This window comes from Neophocaena asiaeorientalis, unplaced genomic scaffold (genome assembly GCF_003031525.2).
Source record: "Neophocaena asiaeorientalis asiaeorientalis breed wild unplaced genomic scaffold, Neophocaena_asiaeorientalis_V1.1 scaffold449, whole genome shotgun sequence".
Lineage (NCBI taxonomy): Eukaryota > Metazoa > Chordata > Mammalia > Artiodactyla > Phocoenidae > Neophocaena > Neophocaena asiaeorientalis.
The window spans coordinates 2,451,330-2,463,435 of NW_020175027.1; positions in this window are offsets into that span (position 1 = coordinate 2,451,330).

Sequence of the window (12,106 nt, forward strand, 5' to 3'; positions counted from 1 at the left end):
GCTAACAGACTCTAGAGAGCAGGTTCAGTAGTTGTGGCACACGGGCTTAGTTGCTCCATGGCATGTGGGATCTCCTGGACCAGGGCTTTAATCCATGTCCCCTGCATTGGCAGGCAGATTCTTAACCACTGTGCCACCAGGGAAGTCCTAGTTTTATGTTATTAATATTATCATACCATCTTTCTTTTGCTTAGCATTTTTTAAAAAAATTTATTTTTTATTTTTGGCTGGTTTGGTCTTTGTTGCTGTGCGCGGGCATTCTCTAGCTACGGCGAGTGGGGGCTACTCTTTGTTGTAGTGTGGGCTTCTCATTGCGGTGGCTTCTCTTGTTATGGAGCACGGGCTCTAGGTATGCGGGCTTCAGTAGTTGTGTCATGTGGGCTCAGTAGTTGTGGCTCCCAGGCTTAGTTGCTCCACCGCGAGTGGGATCTTCCCTGACCAGGGCTCGAACCCCTGTCCCCTGCACTGGCAGGTGGATTCTTAACCACTGCACCACCAGGGAAGCCCTTGCTTAGCATTTGATTGACATATCTTTTTATATCCTTCGCTATCAACTTTTCTATAACCTTTTTTTAGACTTTTATAGTAAATAGTATTACTATACATAGCTTTAAAATAAAAAAAAAAATGGGCAGGAAGGAAGAGGAATGAAGCCCAAGGGGGATCACTTCAAGTATCTAGTTGCCAGGGGCTCATGACATCAGGCATTGAGACAGGGAATCAATCTCAAAACATCCCACTCCACCCTATCCCTGACCCTAATCCTTCTCTCTTTCTCAGAAACCTCATTTCATGAGTCACTCCTCTCCCCATGTGACTCCCCTGAGAACATAAAGCTTAATCTTCTTGTATCTTTAAAATAAAACCTTCTTTGACATAATTTCCTCCTCCAGCTGCTGCCTCATCTCTCTCCTCCCTTCACTGATAAGTTTCTCAAAAAGTTATTCCTGCCCGTTCTTCCACTCAGTGGCTCATTCCAGATACCTGGGAGTTATACTTGGCTCCTCCTTCTCCTTAATTCTCCTCATCAAAGAGTTAGAATGTCCTCTTAATTCCATCTCAAAAATATACTTTAAATCTGTTCCACCTGTTCCTCTCCCTGATACTGCCTTGATGCAGGCACCCATCATCTCTTGCCTGGGCTTTTGCACCTTCTTCTAAGAAGGGACTTCTGAACCTCTCATAAGGTGGCTGTGATTCCCCCTCTCCCTCTGAATCCTTACACCTTTACCTATTCCTCAACTAAGGCCTTCTGAGGTCTGTGGGATGTTGACACTCCGTGTCCTTCAACTTGAGGTATGTGGGATACCCATCCACACTCCCCATCTCCCATAGCTCCAGCCCCTAAGATCGGACCAAAGGGATGACTCATTTTCACTGGGCACCATTCCCAGAAATGCTCTGTTCCTGTGGCATTTAGGGCCTGATGCTGGAGGGTGGTGCCCTGAGCTCTGGGGACAGGCTCTCAGAAGGCTAATTAGGCTAGGCTAATTGAACACTGCCGTTGGCAGTCTTTATAGCCAGACAGGTTTCCTGCTGGGAGCCAAGCCCTTGGGTGTCCCTGACTGTCCCAGCTGTTTTTCTACCCTTAAGGAGATATGAATTGGATTATGTGATTCAGTACCCCAAGAAGTTCTTTGTTCTTGCCTCCACAGAAATAATGGTGCTGCCTTCTCTGGGTTGGAGAACAGGCCTCAAAGTCCTCATCCAGGGGACAGAAACAGGTGTGTCATTCTCTACTTTTGGGTTTCTCAACAGGTACCCTACTGGTGTTTTGGACAGGAAAATTCTTCCTGGACTACCCCTGTCATTGTGGAATGTGTACCATCCCTGGCTCCCGCGTGTGAAGTGCTGATCACCTTCCCCAATCAACCTGACAAACTCAAACACGCCCACATATTTCCCAATATTCTCCAGGAAGATTCTGTCCCCAGGTCTAATCCAAAAGGTACCAAGTGGATACCTACAAGTAAGGAAGTCACTGAGATTCCTAAGATGCTGAAATCCTCTGATGTTTTCAGGTCTGTCTTGGCTTGTCCCCAGGACCTAGACCTTCAGCTCTCTGAGGCTGTGACTGTGTTTGATTCAGCACAGGGCTTGGTCCAGAGCAGGTGTGAGTGAACAAAGGACCAGGACTGGTGGTAACTGGATGCTCTAGAGGGCTCTGTCCAGTAGAAATATAACTCAAGCTGGGTATGTAATTTAAATGTGTAGCAGGATTTAAAATGTAAAAAGAAACAGATGAAATTAATTTCAAGAATGTATTTTATTTAACCCAATATATCAAAATGATCATTTCGACATGTAAAAAAGATAAAAATGAATAATGAGATATTTTCCATTCTTTTGTGTACTAAGTTTTTGACATCTAAATTATACATATAGGGCTTCCCTGGTGGCACAGTGGTTGGGAGTCTGCCTGCCAATGCAGGGGACACGGGTTCGTGCCCTGGTCCGGGAAGATCCCACATGCCGCGCAGCAGCTTGGCCCCTGAGCCATGGCCGCTGAGCCTGCCCATCTGGAGCCTGTGCTCCGCAACGGGAGAGGCCACAGCAGTGAGAGGCCCATGTACCGCAAATAAATAAATAAATAAATAAATAATACATATAGAACCTCTCAACTCAGACTAGCCACATTTTATGTGCTCAGTAGCCATGTGGCTAAGTAGCTACCATATGGAACAGCACTAGAAAACTCTATTCTCCTACTGCCCTCCAACTATTGCTTAATTTCCCCTGCTTCCAACATTTTTCTGTGTGTGTGAAAAATTTCAAACCATAGAAAGGCTGAAAAATTGTAGAGTAAATAGCCATGTACTTAAAATCTAGTGTCCATGGTTGTTAACCATTCCCTACATTTGCTTTATCACATATCAATCCATCTATCCAACCATCTTATTTTTTGATTATTGCCTATTTTTTTCCCCTTGGCTACATCGCATGGGATTGAACCCGTGCCCGGCAGTGGAAGCGTGGAATCTTAACAACTGTACCACCAGGGAAGTCCCGATTATTGCCTACTTTTAAGAAGACCTTTTGATTGACTGATTGATTGGTGCAGGATAGGTTGGAAAGCCACTCAGGAACCTATTATGTCTTTGAACATTTCACTACAAAAGCCTAACTAGGAGCTTTTCAAATTTTTAGGGTGAAGGTCCTTGAAAGACTCTTCCTTTTTTCTCTCCATCATCCTCTCATGTCCTCCTTTTCCTTTCCTGTGGATTCTCAGAGGTACGATTTCTGTTTCCGGGGGAGACATCATGCCTTCATGGGTTCCATCTCTCAGTCTAGCACACTGTCGCCAGGGGTCAGAGGTGGGCTTTGGGGTCAGACAGGCCTGGGCTTGATTCTGGCTCCACCACTTTCCTAGCTATGTGACCCAGAGCAAGTGTGTTAACTCTGTAAGCCTCGTATATAATGTGGGGATAATGGAGTTTTTGTGAGGTTTAGCTGAGGTAAGTTTGTAAAGTGTAATTATTGTAGCAGTTATTAAAATAGTAGCTTGGGGAGGAAAGGGAAAGGAGTTTATTGCTTATGAATGACCCTCTCCTTTGCACTTTCTCGGGGCCTTGAGAACACTTAGGTTCCAGAATTTACCAGGTACATTGTAATCGCTTATATTTCTGTCTCCCATCCAAGGTAATAAGCTCCTAGAGGACAAGGACTGTGTCTTTCTTCTCCCTAGCCTCAGCACCAAACATAGGGCCTGGTTAAATAGATGTTAGTTAGGGACTTCCCTGGTGGTCCAGTGGTTAACAATCCATCTTGCAATGCAGGGGACGCTGGTTTGATCCCTGGTTGGGGAACTAAGATCCCACATACCACGGGGCAACTAAAGCCCTGCACCACAACTAGAGAGAAGCCTACATGCCGCAACGAAAGTTCCCTCTTGCCGCAGCTAAGACCCGTCGCAGCCAATAACTAAATAAATAATTTTGAAAAAAGATGTTAAATAGATGAATATAATTCTGTGTGTCACAATTACAGTAGTTCCCCCCTGCCCCAATCTGTGGTGTTCCTTTCTGCAGTTTCAGTTACCTGTGGTCAACCAAGGTCCAAAAATATTAAATGGCAAGTTCCAGAAATAATTCACATGTTTTAAATTGCATGCTGTTCTGAGTTAAGATGATGAAATCTCGTGCTCTCCAGCTCCATCCTGCCCAGAGCCATTAGGCACTTAGTGGCTGTCTAGGCTATCAGATTGAATGTCAGGGGATGGCAGTGCTTGTGATTAAGTAACCCTTATTTTACTTAATAATGGCCCCAAAGTGCAAGAGTAGTGATGCTGGCAATTCAGATGTACCAAAGAGAAGCCATAAAGTGCTTCCTTTAAGTGAAAAGGTGAAAGTTCTTCTTAATAAAGAAAGAAAAAACTCATATGCTGAGGTTGCTGAGATCTATGACATGGATGAATTTTCTATCTGTGAAATTGTGAAGAAAGAAAAAGAAATCACCTGGAGCACATGATCCTCCCTCTGACGTATTGTCAGGTCAGTGGTAGCCTCACGCTACATCATAATACCTGCGCCATTCATCTCACTTCATCTCATCATGTAGGCATTGTGTCATCTCCCATCATCACAAGAAGATGGGTGAGTACAGAACAATAAGACATTTTGAGACAGAGAGAGAGAGAGAGGGAGAGAGAGGGAGCACATTCACATAACTTTTATTACAGTATATTGTTATACTTGTTCTATTTTATTATTAGCTATTGTTAATCCTTTACTGTGCCTAATTTATGAATTAAACATCATAGGTATAAATGTATAGGAGAAAACATAGTCTATATAGGGTTCAGTACTATCCATGGTTTCAGGCATCTGCTGGGGGTCTTAGAACATATCCTCCTCCTGGATGGTCGGGGAGGGACTACTGAAAGCACGGATACTTATCAGTCAAATCCATTTCACCTGCCTTCACTAAGCAAGGTCATTTAAGGACTTGCACATCCTCTAGGCAGCAAACTGCCTGAACAAGATGTTTGCCAGTGTTGTTTTCCAGCAACTTGAAGTCAGCTGTGTCTAGTTCAAGCTGAGCCAGTTAAGACTGGGTAGGACCACTGACCCTCCAACTGGGTGTCTGTTCAGTGACCTTGTGATGTCAGAGGGCTGAAAACCCCACCCTTAGATCGTGCTAAGCATCTTCATTTTTGACTGTGCAGAACCTGTAGCTTGGTTATGCCCGAGCAGAATGATGATGACCACACCTTTTCCCGATCACCTTTCCCCGCGATCGCCATGCTCCCCACGCCCCCTAAGCCTCAAACCACCCTGCTGCTTTATTCTTTATCCCATAAATACCCCGAGCCCTTTGCCTTCTGGGAGGCACATCTGAGACTTGTTCTCCAGGCTCCTTGCTTGGCTGCCTTGTAGACAAACCTCTCTTTGCTGCAAATCTGGGCATCTCAGCATTTTCACTTGCTGCACGTTGGGCAAAACAAACCTGGTTGGGTAATACTATTGTTTTTCTGTTTTTTAAGAATAGAAATGTGTTCTCTCACAATTCTGGAGGCTGGGAGTTCAAAATTAAAGTGACAGCACCGCTGAGCTCCCTCTGAAACCTGTAGAGGAGAGTCCATCTTCCCTCTTCCGCTCCTGGTGGCTGGTTGGTGATCCGTGGTGTTCCTCGGCTCACGGTGTAGCACCTCAGTCTCTGCCTCCCTGGTCACAGGGCGTTCATCTCTGTGTCTCTTTTGCTCGTATAAAGACACCAGTCATATTGGGTTAATGGCCCACCCTTCTCCAGGATAATCTCATCTTTGCTAATTATATCTGCCATGACCCTGTTTCTTTCTTTCTCTTTTTTAAAAAATATGAGTGAGTGGGATGGGGAGAGTGGGAGGGAGGGAGACGCAAGAGGGAAGACACATGGGAGCATATGTATATGTATAGCTGATTCACTTTGTTATAAAGCAGAAACTAACACACTATTGTAAAGCAATTATACCCCAATAAAGATGTTAAAAAAAAAATATATATATATGAGTGAGGAAGCACTACTTTATTTTTATTTTTTGGCTGTGCCACTCGGCTTATGGGATTTTAGTTCCCTGACCAGGGATCAAACCCAGGCCTTCGGCAGTGAGAGTGAGAAGTCCTGAGCACTGGACTGCCAGGGAATTCCTGATCCTATTTCCAAATAAGGTCACATTCTGAGGTACTGGGGGTTAGGGCTCCAACATATCATCTTTGAGGGACACAGTTCAACCCATAACACTCAGGGTTGCTCCCTAGTCCTCTGTCAGTTCCCTTAGCCCTGCCCCTAGCTCTTCAAAGTATCTTTTCATTGAAACTTCTTCAATTACCCCTTTGTGTATGCTCTGAAGTGGATCTTTGCTCTGACCCTTACAAGCTGTGTGATCTTGGGTAAGACACTTAACCTCTCTGAGCCATGGTTTCTTCACCTCTAAAGTGGAAATAATTTTCATACCCGCTTTATCTACTTTACTGTGTTGCTGAAAGATCTTTATAAACCAAAAAGGCCCATAGCACTGACTGGGGTTATAATCATCCTGTGTGTGTGTTGCAAGATACAGTTGGGAAAGGGCTGTGTCTAGACCAGAGAGCCCCAACCCCCAGGCTGCAGACCGGTACCAGTCCACGGTCTGTTAGGAACCAGGCCTTAGAGCAGGAGGTGAGTGGTGGGCAGGCGAGCGAGCGAAGCTTCGTGTGCCACTCCCCATCGCTGGCATCACCACCTGAACCATCCACCCCCCACACTGCGTCCGCGGAAAAACTGTCTTCCACGAAACCGGTCCCTGGTGCCCAAAAGGTTGGGGAGCGCTGGTCTAGACTGTTCTCTTTGATCTGAACCAAACCTAGTACCACATGCCAATACCTGCCGAATAAACCCTTCTTGATGTTGTCAGTGATGTATCTCGTGCATCCTGGCCTGGCCTTGAGAGGCTGAACACTGAACTGCTTCTCAGAATACAATTTATCCCGGGCCATTTTTTTTAAATTTCTGATACTTTATTTAAAATTTTTTTAATTTTAATTTTTTGTTGAGGTATACTTGTACAATATTATATGTTTCAGGTGTACAACATAGTGATTCACAATTTTTAAAGGTTACTACTGTATCTTTATTTTTTTAAAGAATTGAACCACCTCTTTTTAAAAAATATTAATTAATTAATTAATTAATTTAGGCTGCGCCGGGTCTTAGTTACGGCACGTGGGATCTTCGTTGCGGCATGCGGACTTCTTAGTTGCGGCATGCGTACGGGATCTAGTTCCCCAACCAGGGATCGAACCCAGGCTCCCTGCACTGGGAGTGCGGAATCTTACCCACTGGACCACCAAGGAAATCCCACTACTGTATCTTTAGATAGTCATTTCAGAAAGTTAGAGCTTTGGAAAGGCAGAGAGGAAAGAACCTGAGATTCAATGTCTCCAATCTTTCCCTCATTGTGCATAAGGGGAAGCTGAGACGCAAGAAAATTTACTACGTTGACTTGCATATGCACATCTAAAAGCCCATGGGCACGCTATTTGGGGGGGGTGGGGTGGGGAAAAGCTCCCTTTGTATTAATGAGCTCCCACACACCACTGAGGATAGCCAATATGGTACACTTCTTCCACTTTTGGGCATCTTTAAGCTGACACCAATCGAGTTTATGATTCTGGAGTCTGGCTGCCCTCATCTTTGGCGAATGAGGTGGGTCACTTGGCCAGGATTCAGAACTATTCTGTTTGGGGGGGCTCGGTTTCTGAATACTTTTCAAAAGCTATAACTTTTGTTGCTTTCATTATTCTACAAGTAACATGTTTATGGCTGAAATTTTAAAAACATAGGTTGCCAAAAATAAAAGTTGATCCCCTATAACCCTATCAGAGGGGAACACTGTTACGACACTGGGAGCAACTCAGCCCTTTGCCTATGTGTGTTTACAGTTGTAACATGAACATTCCCAGCATTAACTGCCCCAAATGCACAGATGGGGTCACATTTTCATGAATTCCCAGATTTTATAGCCCATATTTCCCATCCAAGTAACATCAGTGTCTCAGTTTATCCATCTCTAACCCATCCTTCTGCAGTCTATTCATTTGTTTTGGGAGTTCCCCAGGGGCTGCCTCACAAATTTCATACTTCTTTTCTCTCTATCCTTTCTCCTTTCTATCATCACGTGGGGCCAGAAGAGACCAGGCTTCCCCTGGCCCTGGATATCATGGCCTTTATCTTCCTGAGAGCTTCAAACCTCTGCTACTCAGCTGTCACCAGTGGGATGGAGTGGCTTTCTGCATTATGAGGGAACTCCACAGGCTGCATCCTCAGCTTGGTTCTCCATTCAGTAGTAAGTCCCCTACGCATGAAGGAGTTCCGTTCCGAGAGCACATTCGTAAGTCCAATTTTTTGTAGGTCCAACAGAGTTAGCCTAGTTAGCTAGTACAAATCAGCTATATAGGACTGTACTGTAATAGGTTTATAAAACTTTTCACGCAAATAATATGTAAAAAACAAACAAAAAATAAAGAACATTTTTAATCTTACAGTACTGTACCTTGAAAAGTACAGTAGTCCAGTACAAGAGCTGGCATACAGGGGCTGGCATTGAGTAAACCGGCAAGAAGAGTTACTGACTGGAGGAGGGAGAGGAGGTGGGAGATGGTAGAGGTGAAGGATCGTCAGCAATAGGAGACGGAGGGCAAGCTGCAATTTCACTCATGCCTGACATTGATGGAACGCACGTTCACATCTTTGAAATTTCACAACTTGAAGGTTCATATGTAGGGGACTTACTGTATGTTGAAAGGGGGAGAAAAGAGGATTTAGAAGATCCTCTCAGGAAAACAGCTTGACTTGCAAGACAAAGGCCTACTTTAAACGTCAAAGATTGCATAGTAACTCCTTCGCTTTGTACTCTTTCTGTAATAATTCAAATCTCTCTCCAGATGGAGGCCCTGGATGAACTAGGAAGAAGCTCACATATTTAGAAAGGCAAAATAAAACAGTGCGTTAATACTTTGCGACAATTACCTTTATCACATTTAACAGTAAATTCAACAGATACCTGTAAATATTGATCACGTGATTAGTATTCACTGAGCTTTGCGCGACTTACGATAGGTGCTCTTCCTGGTCAGACACACATGCGTCATTCCAGTTACTCAGGTTTTCCTTCACGGCCCTCAGCAACATGGTGTCTTTTTTCTGCCCATTAGTACCCTTGTTTATGCCTAGACATTTTATAATTTTTGTTGCCAATTTTACTGATATATTTATTCTATTGTTTTTGAATTTGTTATTGCTATTACATAGGAAAGTCACTGCTTTTTATATTTTTATTTAAAATTTTTCTTCACTAAACTCTTGTTAGTGTGAATAGTTTTCCAGCATATTCTTTAAAGTTTTCTAGATATGCGATTATTGGGTTAGTCAAAAGGTTCGTTTGGTTTTTTCCATATGATGTCTGTAGTAGCACTTTGTTGGCTCTAACTTCATTCAAAACAATTTTGTTAGATTGTATTGTGACAGCTGTCATATCAGCATGCATTTTTTTAAAAACTTACCAAAATTGGTGAATTTTTGTACAACCATTTTAATATTGAAAGTGGAAGAAAAAAGCAACATTTTTGGCATATTAAGCTTTATTATTTCAAGAAAGGTAAAAATGCAACTGAAATGCAGAAAAAAATTTTGTGCAGTTTATGGAGAAGGTGCTGTGACTGATCAGATGTGTTCAAAGTGGTTTGCAGAGTTTCGTGCTGGAGATTTCTCGCTGGATGATGCTCCATGGTCGGGTAGACCAGTTGAAGTTGATAGCGATCAAACTGAGATATTAACTGAGAAAAATCAGTGTTATACCATGCAGGAGGTAGCCAACACACTCAAAATATCCAAATCAAATGTTGAAAATCGTTTGCACCAGCTTGGTTACATTAATCCGTTTGAGGTTTGGGTTCCACATAAATTAAGCAAAATGAACCTTCTTTTTGTTTTTTAAAAATCCACCTGTTTTATTTATTTATTTATTTTCACATCTTTATTGGAGTATAAATGCTTTAAAATGTTGTGTTAGTTTCTGCTGTACAACAAAGTGAATCAGCGATATGTATACATATATCCCCATATCCCCTCCCTCTTGACCCTCCCTTCCATCCTTCCTATCCCATCCCTCTAGGTCGTCACAAAGCATCGAGTTATCTGCTTGTGCTATGCAGCAGCTTCCCACTAGCGATCCATTTTACATTTGGTGGTGTATATATGTCAATGCTACTCTCTCACTTCATCCCAGCTTCCCCTTCCCCCCTGTGTTCTCAAGTCCATTCTCTATGTCTGAGTCTTTATTCCTGTCCTGCCACTAGGTTCATCGGTACTGCTTTTTAAAATTCCATATATATGTGTTAGCATACGGTATTTCTTTTTCTCTTTCTGACTTACTTCACTCTGTATGACAGACTCTATGTCCATCCACCTCACTACAGATAACTCGATTTCATTTCTTTTTATGGCTAATATTCCATTATATATACGTGCCACATCTTGTTTATCCATTCATCTGTTGATGGACACTTAGGTTGCTTCCATGTCCTGGCTATTGTAAATAGAGCTGCAATGAACATTGTGGTACAGGTCTCTTTTTGAATTATGGTTTTCTCAGGGTATGTGCCCAGTAGCAGGATTGCTGGGTCATATGGTAGCTCTATTTTTAGTTCTTTAAGGAATCTCCATACTGTTCTCCATAGTGGCTGTATAAATTTACATTCGCATCAACAGTGCAGGAGGGTTCCCTTTTCTCCACACCCTCTCCAGCATTTATTGTTTCTAGATTTTTTGATGATGGCCATTCTAACCAGTGTGAGGTGATACCTCATTGTGGTTTTAATTTGCATTTCTCTAATGATTAGTGATGTTGAGCATCTTTTCATGTATTTGTTGGCCATCTGTATGTTTTTGGAGAAATGTCTATTTAGGTGTTCTGCCCATTTTTGGATTGGGTTGTTTGTTTTTGTGATATTGAGCTGCATGAGCTGCTTGTATATTTTGGAGATTAATCCTTTGTTAGTTGCTTTGTTTGCAAATATTTTCTCCCATTTTGAGGGTTGTCTTTTCGTCTTTTTTATGGTTTCCTTTGCTGTGCAAAAGCTTTTAAGTTTCATTAGGTCCCATTTGTTTATTTTTGTTTTTATTTCCCTTACTCTATGAGGTGGGTCAAAAAGGATCTTGCTGTGCTTTATGTCACAGAGGGTTCTGCTTGTGTTTTCCTCTAAGAGTTTTGTTTTGTTTTAAATAAATAAATAAATGTATTTATTTATTTTGGCTGTGTTTGGTCTTCGTTGCTGCGTGCGGGCTTTCTCTAGTTGCAGCGAGCAGGGGCTACACTTCATTTTGGTGTGTGGGCTTCTTATTGTGGTGGCTTCTCGTGGCGGAGCACAGGTTCTAGGCTTGCAGGCTTCAGTAGTTGTGGCATGCAGGCTCAGTAGTTGTGGCTCGCAGGCTATAGAGCGCAGGCTCAGTAGTTGTAGTGCATGGGCTTAGTTGCTTCGTGGCATGTGGGAATCTTCCTGGACCAGGGCTCGAACCCCTGTCCCCTGCATTGGCAGGTGGATTCTTAATGACTGTGCCACCAGGGAAGTCCCCCTCTAAGAGTTTTATACTGTCTGGCCTTACATTTAGGTCTTTAATCCATTTTGAGTTTATTTTTGTGTATGGTGTTGGGGTGTGTTCTAATTTCATTCCATTACATGTATCTGTCCATTTTTCCCAGCACCACTTATTGAACACACTGTCTTTTCTCCATTGTATATTCTCGCCTCCTTTGTCAAAGATAAGGTGATCATATGTGCATGGATTTATCTCTGGGCTTTCTATCCTGTTCCATTGATCTATATTTCTGTCTTTGTGCCAGTACCATACTGTCTTGATTACTGTAGCTTTCTAGTTTAGTCTGAATTTATTCTTCAATTTGATAATATGGTGTATCACATTGATTGTTTTGCATATATTGAAGAATCCTTGCATGCCTGGGATAACTCCCACTTGATCATGGTGTATGATGTTTTTAATGTGTTGTTGAATTCTGTTTGCTAGTATTTTGTTGAGAATTTTTGCATCTATGTTCATCAGTGATATTGGTCTATAATTTTCTTTTTTTGTG